Source organism: Triticum dicoccoides, chromosome 3B (assembly GCF_002162155.2).
Source record: "Triticum dicoccoides isolate Atlit2015 ecotype Zavitan chromosome 3B, WEW_v2.0, whole genome shotgun sequence".
In the NCBI taxonomy this organism is placed as follows: Eukaryota; Viridiplantae; Streptophyta; class Magnoliopsida; order Poales; family Poaceae; genus Triticum; species Triticum dicoccoides.
The window spans coordinates 186,912,025-186,924,527 of NC_041385.1; the positions used below are offsets into that span (position 1 = coordinate 186,912,025).

The window sequence follows — 12,503 nt, forward strand, 5'->3', positions numbered from 1 at the left end:
TCTCCACTCAGAATGTTTTTAGATTAGGCGATTTCGAGGTCGCAGCTAAGCCTCCGAGTGGGAGGATTGCTCTCCACTCGAAATGTTTTTTAACTTAGGCGAGTACGGGGTTGCAGCTAAACCTCTGAGTGGGAGGATTGCTCTCCACTCAGAATGTTTTTAACTTAGGTGATTTTGGGGTCGCAGCTAAGCCCCCGAGTGGGAGGATTGCTCTCCACTCGGGAAGTTTTTAACTTAGGTGATTTCGTGGTCACAGCTAAGCCTCCGAGTGGGAGGATTGCTCTCCACTCGGAATGTTTTTTAACCTAGGAGAGTATGGGGTCGCAGCTAAGCCCCCGAGTGGGAGGATTGCTCTCCACTCGTAATGTTTTAACTTAGGCGAGTACGTGGTCGCAGCTAAGCCCCCGAGTGGGAGGATTTCTCTCCACTCGGGATGTTTTTAACTTAGGCGAATCGGGTTCGCGGCTAAGCTACCCACTGGGGGTTTTGGACACAAGTGATTACGAGGAACCAGTCATTAAGATACTATAAAAATCTTATCTTTGGAGAACAAACTGAAGTGCTTTTATTACAACTCGTCGGATCGAGTGATTTTAGGTATAGAAAGGATGAAGCAGCTCTGCGTTCCTTGCGTGTGGCTCGTCCATGTTCTTGGTTACGTTGTAGATGTGATATGCTCCATTGTGAAGCACCTTGGTGATGACGAAGGGACCTTCCCAGGCCGGAGCAAGCTTGTGGGGTCGTTTTTGATCCACTCGGAGCAAAAGGTCTCCTTCTTGAAATGCTCAACCTTTGACATTGTGAGCGTGGATTCGACGCAGATCTTATTGGTAGATGGTCAACTGAACAAAATCCATCTCGCGCTCTTCCTCCAGGAGATCAACTGCGTCTTTGCGTGCTTGCTCAGCTTCAGCTTCTGAGAACAGTTCCACTCGGGGAGCTTTGTGCAGCAACTCACTCGGAAGCATAGCCTCAGCGCCATACACCAGGAACAAAGGGGTTCAATTAGTCGACTGGTTGGGGTTGTTCTCAGCCCCATAGGACCGACGGCAATTCAGTCACCCAAGCTCCAGCAGCATGCTTAAGGTCGCGCATCAGTCGAAGCTTTAAGCATTGAAGGATAAAACCATTTTCCCTTTCTGCCTGTCCATTTGACTGCGGGTGTGCGATGGACGCATAGTTGACCCGAGTGCCTTGGGATGCGCAGAACGCCTGGAACTCATCAGAATAAAAGTTGGAGCCGTTATCTGTGATAATGTTGTGGGGAACTCCATATCTAAATATCAACTCCTTGATGAAACTGGCGGCAGTGCCTGCTCCAAGGTTTTTGATGGGCTTGGCTTTGATCCACTTGGTGAACTTGTCGACTGCTAGGAGTAAATGGGTGAAACCACCCGCAGCGGTCTTGAAGGGCCCAACCATATCCAATCCCCAGACTACAAACGGCCAGACGAGTGGAATAGTCTTCAGGGCAGATGCAGGCTTGTGGGACATGTTGGAGTAGAACTGGCAACCTGCACACTTGTCAACTATATCTTTCGCCATCTCATTTGCTCGAGGCCAATAGAATCTCGCTCGGTATGCTTTGGCCACGATGGTCCGAGAGGACGCATGGTGACCATAGGTCCCTGAGTGGATATCATTTAGGATCATTCGGCCTTCTTCGGGGTGATGCAGCGTTCAGCCACTCCTGTGACACTTTCTCTGTAAAGCTACCCTTTCATCATGGTGAAAGCTTTCGATCGACGGACTATCTAGCGAGCCTCATCTTCATCCTCTGGGAGCGCCTTTCTGAGAATGTACGCGATGTACGGTACTGTCTGATCGGGCGTGACCACCAAGACTTCCATGATCAGGTCGACCACGGTTGGAACCTTGATCTCAGTCAGGTTGGTTGAACTTACCGGTTGCGGGGGCTCTTCCTTGAAGGGATCTTCTTGTACTGACGGGGTATGGAGATGCTCCAAGAACACATTGTTGGGGATAGGCTTCCGAGTGGAACCTATCTTCGCCAGATCATCAACAGCTTGATTCTTGATTCGTGGTATGTGGTGGAGCTCTAACCCCTCAAACTTCTTCTCTAGCTTTCTCACTTCATTGCAATAACCTGTCATTGCGGAACTCCTGACGTCCCATTCCTTCATTACTTGGTTAACCACTAAGTCTCACCATAAACCATCAAGCGTCGGCCGCCTACTGAAATGGTCATACGCAACCCATACATTAGTGCCTCATACTCAGCTCATTGTTTGAAGAATCAAAGTGAATCTGGAGGACATAGCTGAGCTTGTCTCCTCATGGGGACACTAAGACCACTCCTACACCAGAGCCATTTAACATCTTGGATCCATCAAAGAACATGGTCCAATGTTCCGACTGAATTTGAGTCGGTTGTTGTTGTTCTGTCCACTCTGCAAGGAAATCTGCAATTGTTTGAGACTTAATGGCCTTCTTTGCCTCAAATTTGATATCTAAAGGAAGATGTTCAATTGCCCACTTTGCCACTAAACCAGTTGCATCTCTGTTATTCAGAATCTCTAACAATTAAGCATCGCTGACGACTGAAATTGAGTGATCAGAGAAATAGTGTGCAACCTTCTTCGTGGTCAGGTAAATCCCATAAACAAGCTTCTGATAGTTAGGATATCTCTGCTTGGATGGGGTTAAGACTTCTGAAATGTAATACACGGGGCGCTGAACTTTGAAGGCCTTGCCTTCTTCTTCCCTCTCGACTATGAGCACTATGCTGACAACTTGTCTCGTGGCTACGATGTAAAGCAGTAGAGGCTCCTTGCTAACCGGAGCAGCAAGCACCGGCTGGGTGGAAAGCAGGGCTTTCAGCTCCTCAAACGCTGCTTCAGCTTCGTCATTCCACTCGAACTTGTCAAACTACTTCATCAGTCGGTTAAGAGGCAGTGCCTTTTCACCGAGACGTGATATGAATCGGCTCAATGCAGCCAAATAACCAGTAAGCTTCTGAACATCATGCACATGCACTGGGCGTTTCATTCGGAGGATTGTGCCAATCTTCTCTGGACTTGCGTCGATCCCTCGTTCGAAAACGAGAAAACTGAGTAACTTTCCGCCTGGGACTCCGAATGTGCATTTTGATGGATTGAGCTTGATATCATACCTTCTTAGGTTGGCAAAGGTTTCAGCAAGGTCAGCCAGCAGGTCGGAACCTTTGCATGACTTAACAACTATGTCATCAATGTATGCTTCCACATTCCGACTGATTTGAGTGAGCAGGAACTTCTGAATCATGTGCATGAATGTGGCACCAACATTCTTGAGGCCAAATGGCATAGTAACATAGCAAAAACACCCGAACGGGGTGATGAAAGCCGTTTTTATCTCATCGGGTCCATACAGTCAGATCTGATGGTACCCGGAATAAGCGTCCAGGAAGGACAGTCGCTCAAATCCCGCAATTGAGTCGACTATCTGGTCGATGCGATGTAGAGGAAAATGATCTTTTGGGCAGGCCTGATTGATGTGCTTGAAGTCAATACACATTCGGAGTGATTTGTCTTTCTTGGGAACCATAACAACATTGCCGAGCCGAGTGGTATATCTCGCGGATGAACTCAGCAGCCAGGAGCCGAGCCACCTCCTTGCCAATGGCCTCTCTCTTCTCCGTGGCGGACCGACGGAGATTCTCCTTAACTGGTTTTACTTTTGGGTTGACTCACAAACGGTGCTCAACCAGCTCCCTGGGTACACCTGGCATGTTAGATGGCTTCCATGCAAATATGTCCGAGTTCTCACAGAGGAACTGGATGAGCGCTTCTTCCTATTTGCTATCGAGTGTTGTTGAGATATGGGTCGGAGCAGCATTGGGGTCGATCGGTTGAACATGGACTGGCTTGGTCTCGCCGACCGACTGAAACGCAGACTCCAAGGCATGACTCTTAGCATGCAGCAAATCACTTGGATCTGCAGTTTTCTGGTACTCTTGAAACTCTACTGCTGCCATCTGCTCTTCTGCTATTTTTGCACCGTCTTGAAGACAGTCTTCTGCTCTTTGACGGTTACCGGAAACCGTTATCATGCCTCTGGGGCCAGGCATCTTCATCTTGAGATATACATAAGATGGCCGAGCCATAAATCTAGCATCGGCAGGTCTGCCCAGAATGGAATGATAGGCACTCTGGAAATCCATGACCTCAAACGTCAACTTCTCCTTGCGGAAATTCTTCTCATCACCGAAAACCGCGTCAAGAGTGATCTGGCCGAGTGATTCGGCTTTCTTTCCTGGGATGATTCCATGGAACCGCATGTTGCTCTCGCTGAGTTTGGACATCGGAATGCCCATTCCTTTGAGGGCCTCAGCATACAGAATATTCAGACCACTGCCACCATCCATCAGAACCTTGGTCAGTCGGGTGCCTCCCATGACTGGGTCGACCACCAGTGCTTGCCGCCCAGGGGTAGCTACGTGTGCCGAGTGGTCGGATTGGTCGAATGTAATGGGGGTTTTTGACCACTTAAAATACTTTGGTGTTGCCGGAGCAACCATGTTCACCTCTCTGTTAATGACCTTCAGTCGACTTTTGTTCTTGATATCGGCAAAAATCACCAAGGTGGCATTGACATTGGGGTAACCACCACCATCATCCTTATCTTGTTCTTCCTTCTTAGACTCTTTGTCCTTATCACTGGGTTTACTCTCTTGGAAGTTCTGGATTAGGAGTCGACATTGTCGAGTGGTATGCTTGGGGAGAATCAGGTTCCCCTCCTCATCCTTCTTGGTGTGAATATGACACGGCAAATCCATCACATCATATCCTTCCTGGTCCTTCACTTTCTTAGGGATCCAAGGCCCTTTGGGTTTCCCTTTGAACTTTCCTTGATTCAACACTGCTACCTCGGTAGGACCTACTGCCTCAGCCTTTTGCTTCTGCTTCCGACTGGAATTTCCTCCTCCGGTGTCCTGGGCGACTGTTTGGTGCTTGCCACTCCTGAGTCGGTCCTCCTCTTTGTCGTTAGTGTGCTTGGTGGCAATCTCCATCATCCGAGTCAAAGACATATCTCCAGTCCAACCGAACTTCAGATTGAGCTCTCTATAGCGAACGCCTTCGTTGAAAGCACAGACTGCTTGGTGATCTGACACATTCTCCACTGTGTGGTGCAGAGTGATCCATCTCTAGATATAGTCTCTCAGGGTTTCATTCGGTTTCTGCACGCAATGCTACAACTCCGGTAGACCAGCAGGTCTTTTGCAGGTGCCCTCAAAAGTTCTAGTGAACACTCGGGCTAACTCATCCCAACTCAAAATGCTCCCAGGGGCCAACTGATTCAGCCAAGCCCTGGCAGAACGTTCAAGCATCAGAGGGAGGTGCTTCATGGCCACCTCATCGCTGCCGCCACCAATGTGCACAGCCACTTGATAGTCTTCAAGCCAAGTATCGGGCTTCGACTCTCCTGTGAACTTACTAACGCCAGTCGCCAGTCTGAAGTTATGAGGAATCTCAGCGGCTCTGATGGCTCTTCCGAAACACTCTAGGCCAGAAACTTGGACTCCGCTTCCACTAGCTCTGTCTCGATCCAGCCCTTCTCTGTATGCTCTGTTCCAGTCGACCAAACCCTGCACAAGGATGGACCTTGCGTCGAAGATGGGCTCTCTGGGGTCGATTGGAACTCTGCGGTCATTCCCATACGGACGCCTGTCATCATATCACCGGGGCGCGTATGACCCGTCCCTCGGAAGGGGCGAAGGCGCTCGACGGTGGTTGTCGCGGGTGTACTCACGATCATTTCTCCATGACCTCTTCCCAGGTGCCGATCCTGGCGGTGATCACGACCTCCATGCCTCAAAGGCGACCTAGGACTGTGTGCTGATTGAACGGTGTCTGCTCTTACTGATCTGCTGTGGATTCTGTTCTGCGACTGGGACACATCAAAGTTCTGGTCTCCTGCTGCTCGGAGCAGCGTTCTGATCTGTTCCAAGCCTCTTCCATCCACCAAACGAGACGGCTGAATGGACTCCGCATTACGAGCAGCGGCTGCAGGATTCTGAATCGATGTGCGGAATACCCCTAAGTTTCCGGTGGAAACAATTGCCGTGGACGTCAACTAGACTCGGGGATCAGTCGACGAGCATGCTCATCGAGAGAATGTTGGAGATTCTCCAGACGAGTGCGCTCAGCCACAATGGCCAGGTGCACTGCCTCCAAGACCCTGGCCTTGGCAGTTTCCCCTATGATGGGGGTCTGGAGAGCCTCCACGTTGCAGCGATGCAGCTCCTCCCTCTGCTGCGAGCTGAGAGGTTGGGGCTGATACTCTTCATGGTCGAATGACGGGTCGTCGCTTCTACCGCCGTCGCCATCGCGATGAAAACCAGGCGGACCGCGATGGGAGTCGACCATGAGGACCTCTGCTGCGGGGTTACAACTCCTGCTCTCGGAAAAGGTATCTGCGAAGTCAGTCGACAGGTCGACCGATCCGTAGGGAAATACATCGGGCTCGATCGCCGTGACTTGGGGGTGAACACCTGATGAGCCACCACGTGTCTCACCCACCGCTGGAGCCACGAACGCCCAGATCGCTTGCGGCAGCGTCCAGCAGAGTGAGATGACGACACGATGACCGACTGGTATGGGGAAGATGGCTGCCGAAGGAGGATGCTGCAGGAACTCGTGCGAAAGTGCGACGAGCCACGAGCCGGGAGAGCCTCGACATCGAGGGGGGCCTCCTGGAGCCAGCCGGAGTTGTTGGCGACGAAAGTGAGTGCGACGAGACGGAACTCGCGGCCCATGACCAAACCATCATCGCAAACCATGCTGATGAAGATCAAAGAAAATGCAACCTCGCCGGAAGTCGCTAAGACGCTTTGCCCCACGGTGGGTGCCAACTGTCGTGGTTGTAAGTCTGACAGTAAGTATAGGGGTATGAATGAGGAGGCAACGTCCTAGCTACGGTGAGATTGTACGCAAGTGTTTACGAGTTCAGGCCCCTCTTGGAGGAGGTAAAAGCCCTACGTCTCGGTGCCCTGACGCGGTCGACCGGATTATGAGAGTGTGTGTTACAGGGGGTGCGAACCCTTGTGCCATAGGAGGAGGGTGGCTTATATAGAGTTTGCTAGGACCCCAGCCATCCCCAGTTACCAAGAGTTCAATGTACATAAAGATGGGGCGTTACTGATAACGCGAGCCATAAAGTGCTTTTAATGATCTTAAAGACTACAGAGTGAATGCCTGTCGTTCCTATTCTGGTCGACTCTTGGTCTTCGATAGGTCGAGTGATTTCCTGTATGGTCGAATGATATTAAGAGGGAGGGGTACCCGAGTGAGGTGGCTGGTTGAGTGGATTGCACTCAACGTCTTCAATTGGTACTCCATGCTGTGTCTTGGATGTCTTTGCTTCTAGGGTAGTGACCTTGGTAGGGCGTATAGTTCAGGCCTATGACCCTACCCTAGGTCTATATCATCATCAACGGCGGTTCTGGCGGCGATGGGGCAGGGGCGGCGAGGGAGCAGGGGCGGCGAGGAGCGGACGAGCGTGGCTCCGCGGGTGCGCGGCTCTGGTGGCAGCGATGGCGTGCGGCTCCGGTGGCGGCGACGGAGAAAGGGCGACGAGGGAGCGCAGGGGCGGCAAGGGAGAGGTTGGGGATCTGGCAAGAAGATTGGGGAATTGGGGAAGGAGGGACTCCCGCGAAGTGGTAAGTCAAACATAGTAGTAGCAGTTTTACAGAACACGTGCTATAGCTACTTAGCTATAGTGTTTTCCTAAGAAACGTGCTACGCCTATAGATAAGTTAGCTATAGCGCATGTTGGGGGAACGTGTTGTAGCTAAAGTAGCTACATCGCTTTCGGAGAAACACGCTGCTGCTATTGCTTTCATTTTTCTTTTTCTTTTTTAATTTTCCTTTTCTTTTTTCCTTTCATTTTTTCCTTTCTTTTCCTTTTGTTAGTTGCAGCACTGTCGCCTAAAATGCGTTGCTACTTTTTTGTTAGCAGTAGCGTAGTCTTTAGAAGCGCGCTACTACTATACCAAGCCTGGCAGCAACCGTTCCGGTCATCGTAGTAGTAGCGCGTTTTGTGGTGAACGCGCTACTGCTATCTTTATGTTAGTAGCGTGCTACGAGGACACGCGCTACTGTTATGTAGCAGTAGCTCTTCACTTTAACAACCGCTACTATAAGTGTCTGTGTATAAGCTTTTTCCTAGTAGTGATGGCGTTCTTAATATCGCTTTCCTTCATGGGCGCATCATTTTGGAGCAAGTGATGGCTGGAGGTGACAAGAGGAGGAGCGGTGCTTCGTCATTGTGATGCCCGGATAATTAAGCTACAGTAAACCTCTGTTAATGATGCCACGTCACCACGGTTACTATTGCTAATCTCGCGTTACTTCGAAACTGATTCAGATTCAAATTCAAAATCAAATCAAACGGTAAAAGTTTTCAAACTTCAAAACTACTAGTAAATATGCACGTGCAACGCACGTCTCAACTAATATTACAATCATATGTGAAAAAGCACATCGTTTGGTATAATTAGTACCCTCAACCTGAACATATTCTACTACCGTACATCCATTTTAAATTATATATATAATTAAGAGCCATTTTATATGCCAAAATCTATTATTAGAAACAGTATTGATCAGTTTTAGATTTTACGTATACACCTAAATTAAGCAAGCATTCAGATATGACATACATTTCCAAAGCAACACCGGAAGAATTCTTAACTCTCAAGATTGAAGGCTCTACTGTATTTTCAGGGATGTGCCTGCAAACTTGTTTAGTCATCAATCCACAATATATGCATTTCTATTGTAAAATAATTCCTTGCAGGGTACACATGTGCAGCTAACATGTATTTCTACCTCACATTATTATTATTATCGATAATTACTAACTTGTCTAACTTCCTCTCCATTTCTCATTTGAACATGACACATATGCAGGAGCAGAGAAGGAGACCCAGATGGTTACCAAACCGGTGGCGAAGAAGATGACAATGACTCAGAGAAGCACCTACAGTGACAGTCATATGGCCGAGCTTGAGCAGCACCAAGACCATACGCCCCTCAAACATTAATGAAAAACTTGGTCATTATTTTTGTTCCAGCTAACAGGTTAGCCCCACTTGCCCCTCAAACATTAATGAAAAATGTGGTCATTATTCTTGCTCCAGCAAACAGGTTAGCCCCACTTACCTTCCCTGCCTCATCACCAAGGTAGATAATAACATAGTAGTAGCATACAAAAACCCGGACATCAGCAGGGCAGGTTGCACACTTTGTAAACTGATGACATCAGCAGGGCAGGTTATTTTCCTGCTAACATGAAATCAATCACCCTATGCCTTTTAAAAATGCTTTTCAATGTACCCTGCAGTACCAAATTATCAGTCCAACTAAAACAAGATCGGTAGGTAATTCTACATTTATTATTCAAATTACCAGCGAGAGAGTTATCTGACCATAAACACAATATTCATTAGCTAATTGACTATGCGGCGATAATCCTCTTACATTACTGCCCACCAAACTCAGAGAAGTAGTTTAGTTGCATTACTTCTTGCCATGGATTGATAGCAGTAAGGACAACCGATAATCCAAAATAATGAAGTTAGAAAAATATAAGTTGGGGCATACTGATCTTATGGGTGACTGTATCCGGTCAAATAATGGTGGGTGAGCATACAGACGTCTGTCTTGTCCGTTGGGTGAACAATTGCAATGGAGAACTAATGTGGGAGGTGTCCTAGAGCAGTATCGACACTATACTGCAGATAACTTAACCCATCAGAAGTTCTAAAATGACCCAAAGAATCAGAGAATGAGGAAATGGAGAGGGCTACATACATATGTCAAGTTGATACCTGAAACCAGTCATTTGGATCACAAATACTACTCAGTCAGCTTGAACCTAAAATAAGAACCAAGATGAGGGAAGCTGCCGACCTTGAAATAGAATCAATATGAAGATCATGTGTCTCAAAAATCTTGTTTGCACTTGGTAGTGAACTACTTATTTACAACAATTTTTCTTTTCTGGTGTACATGAGATATTGGGTATCGATTGCTAGCTAACTACACAACACTAACATATTGAGCCGCTAGATAGAATTAAATGCGAAAAAGATCTGTAGGTAATTACATCTATAATAATTTGGTGGAAAAAATCAAGCCATAATGATCCCATTGACATGTTAAAACTTGCATCAAAATTCGAACATAGTACAAATATCACTTTGAAAATGAACATCATAAATCCAGAAAATACATTGATCCAATAGATAACTCAAAACACAGAGAATCGCTCACTACTATTATTAATGAGTAAAGGTAAGAAGAAACTCATTTGCACACTCCGCAAATATGAGAAAACTAATGCAAAAGGGCACTATACAAGACATATATACCAATATTGTATTGACCGATCACAATAATAAAGCAATCAGTCTTGGTTTGAGGTGCTTGGTCAGAAGCAGCAGAGTGGGACTGGAGGACGACACAACATCCAGGGCAGTGGCTAGTTCATCTGCTCAGGCAGAAGGTCAAGGTGCACCTGACGTAGTTGACTGACGTAGTTCGGTCAGACCTGCATATATATGTCCAATTTTCAAACATCTCCAGAGCAAAACAAACAAAATGAAAGACTGTACTTCTGAAATCATCATGTTGCAAAAAGAATAGTGAAATATAATAGCAGATGGTAACACATAGAAGAATGTTTATTACCTCTTGTCTCATGTCCTTGCTGACGACTTTGCCATTTCAAAAATCTTCCTCCACCCTTCCATTAGACCGTACTTCTGAAATCATTATGCTGCAAAAAGAAACACCAAGTTCAACAAGCCAAAAGTTCATTTCTTCTACTTTACCAAACTATAAATTCGTAAGTTAGGTCTCAAAAGTTCAGCGAGCCAAAAGTTTATTCCAGTAAATTTTTTTGTGAAATCCTATATCGCTTGAGCAATGGATTTGCATTGTCCATCCTATAATACTGTCCATATCTACATCAAGTAGTACATGTCTTGCTATCTTGTATTGTGATGGATTAGTTCTCACTTTTATCTAATCGATGCATCTGTCGCCATTTAATATGAAATTCACATAGATTAGCTGATGTATTATTCTTCAGTTCCTTCTCCCACATATTACAATTTGGAATGCAATTGACTCCTCGGAAATTTGATGAACAGAAAAAATGTTGATTGAAGAGAGGAAGGGCGTGTGACGTACAGCTTGTTGGCAAGGGCTGGACTTCGTCCTCTGCTTGGACCAACACGGCGGATGCATGAGGAGTGGAGAGAGCCCGCATCCGGCAGAAGCAAGGCAGGGGGTCAGATAGCACCATGGTGCCCTGCCCGCGTCACCGTTAAGCCAGGCAGCAAGCCAGCAACTCGTGTCGGCGACCCTCCTGCGGCAACGTAGTTCATGCCTCAACGCTGCTGCACCAAGCGTTTGCCGCGCGCCCGTGCCAAGCCGACACAAACCAGGTGCCCCGTCGTCGCCCTCCTTGGGGATGGCCGTAGCTTCGCCCCGGCACGCCCTCCGGCGGGGGCGGCGAGACAGGGAGGAGTTAGGGAAGGGAAGGGGTGGTGGCTAGGGTTCTCCCCCGAGACGCATGGAGGCGCTGGCCCTAGCTTCGCCCCGGGGCGCACTCCGGCGGCGGCGGCGAGACGGGGAGGAGGTATAGGGGAGGGAAGGAGTGGCGGCTAGGGTTCTCCCCCGAGACTCATGGAGGCGACGTGGTGGTTGCGAAGATGAGATATGGAGAGCCCTTTGCGTTGACGAAGCGTTGTACGCGGACGCGCGTGGAATATTCCTTCGCGGGTGGAGTGCGTTCAGTCCTGCTAAATTGCTAATTGCACACATAGCTCGGGATTTAATTAACTGTATCCATTAGATTTTATTTAGTGGGACTAATCTGACGATGGTAATTAGGCTGGGTACATCTGCGTGGTGGCTTAAAGAAAGAATTAGTTTGATTGTTTAATAGTAGTATAGATAAAATGTTCGAGTTGTGCCAAATAATGCAAGGGTAATTATGGTGAAGAAACCGCACCTTTATAAAATATTTAAATACTATAAGATGAATAAAATAGTAGCGAAAACTATTATTTAAATACTTTTAAATAGTTAGTTAATTACGAAACTATTTTAGATTGGGTAGCAAGTCAGTGTGGCACTGGCATATTTGGTAATATCAAATTAGGTGCCATTTTGGACTTTTTCTAAAACAAAAATAAAAGGAAACTAAAAGAAAACAGAAAGTAAAAATAAATAAAAGGAAAAAGATAAAACAAAAAGGAAAGGAATAAAAAGCCCCTCAACCCAACTAGGCCACGACCCAGCCAGGTCGGTCCACCTAACTGGCCTACTTAGGCCCCCCCACCACCAAACCCTAACCCCCACCGACACCCACCTCCCCCCAGATCTGGATCGAGATCGGGGGCACGATCCCACTGCGCCGTCCCCCGCGACTTGAAGCCGTAGCCCATCGCCCCTGACACCGCCTGGAGGACCACATCGCCGGAGCCCCGC

At 47.7% G+C, this 12,503-nt stretch overlaps 1 long non-coding RNA gene across 1 annotated transcript; it reads right to left on the reverse strand.

Moving 5' to 3' along the window:
- Positions 1 to 10,134: 10,134 nt before the first annotated feature.
- LOC119281110 lies at positions 10,135 to 11,385 on the reverse strand. Its single transcript, XR_005138270.1, has 3 exons — positions 11,199 to 11,385; positions 10,695 to 10,782; positions 10,135 to 10,554 (listed from the first exon to the last, which is right to left on the reverse strand). It is a non-coding gene; the product is annotated as an uncharacterized LOC119281110 (long non-coding RNA).
- Between the last annotated feature and the right edge of the window lie 1,118 nt (positions 11,386 to 12,503).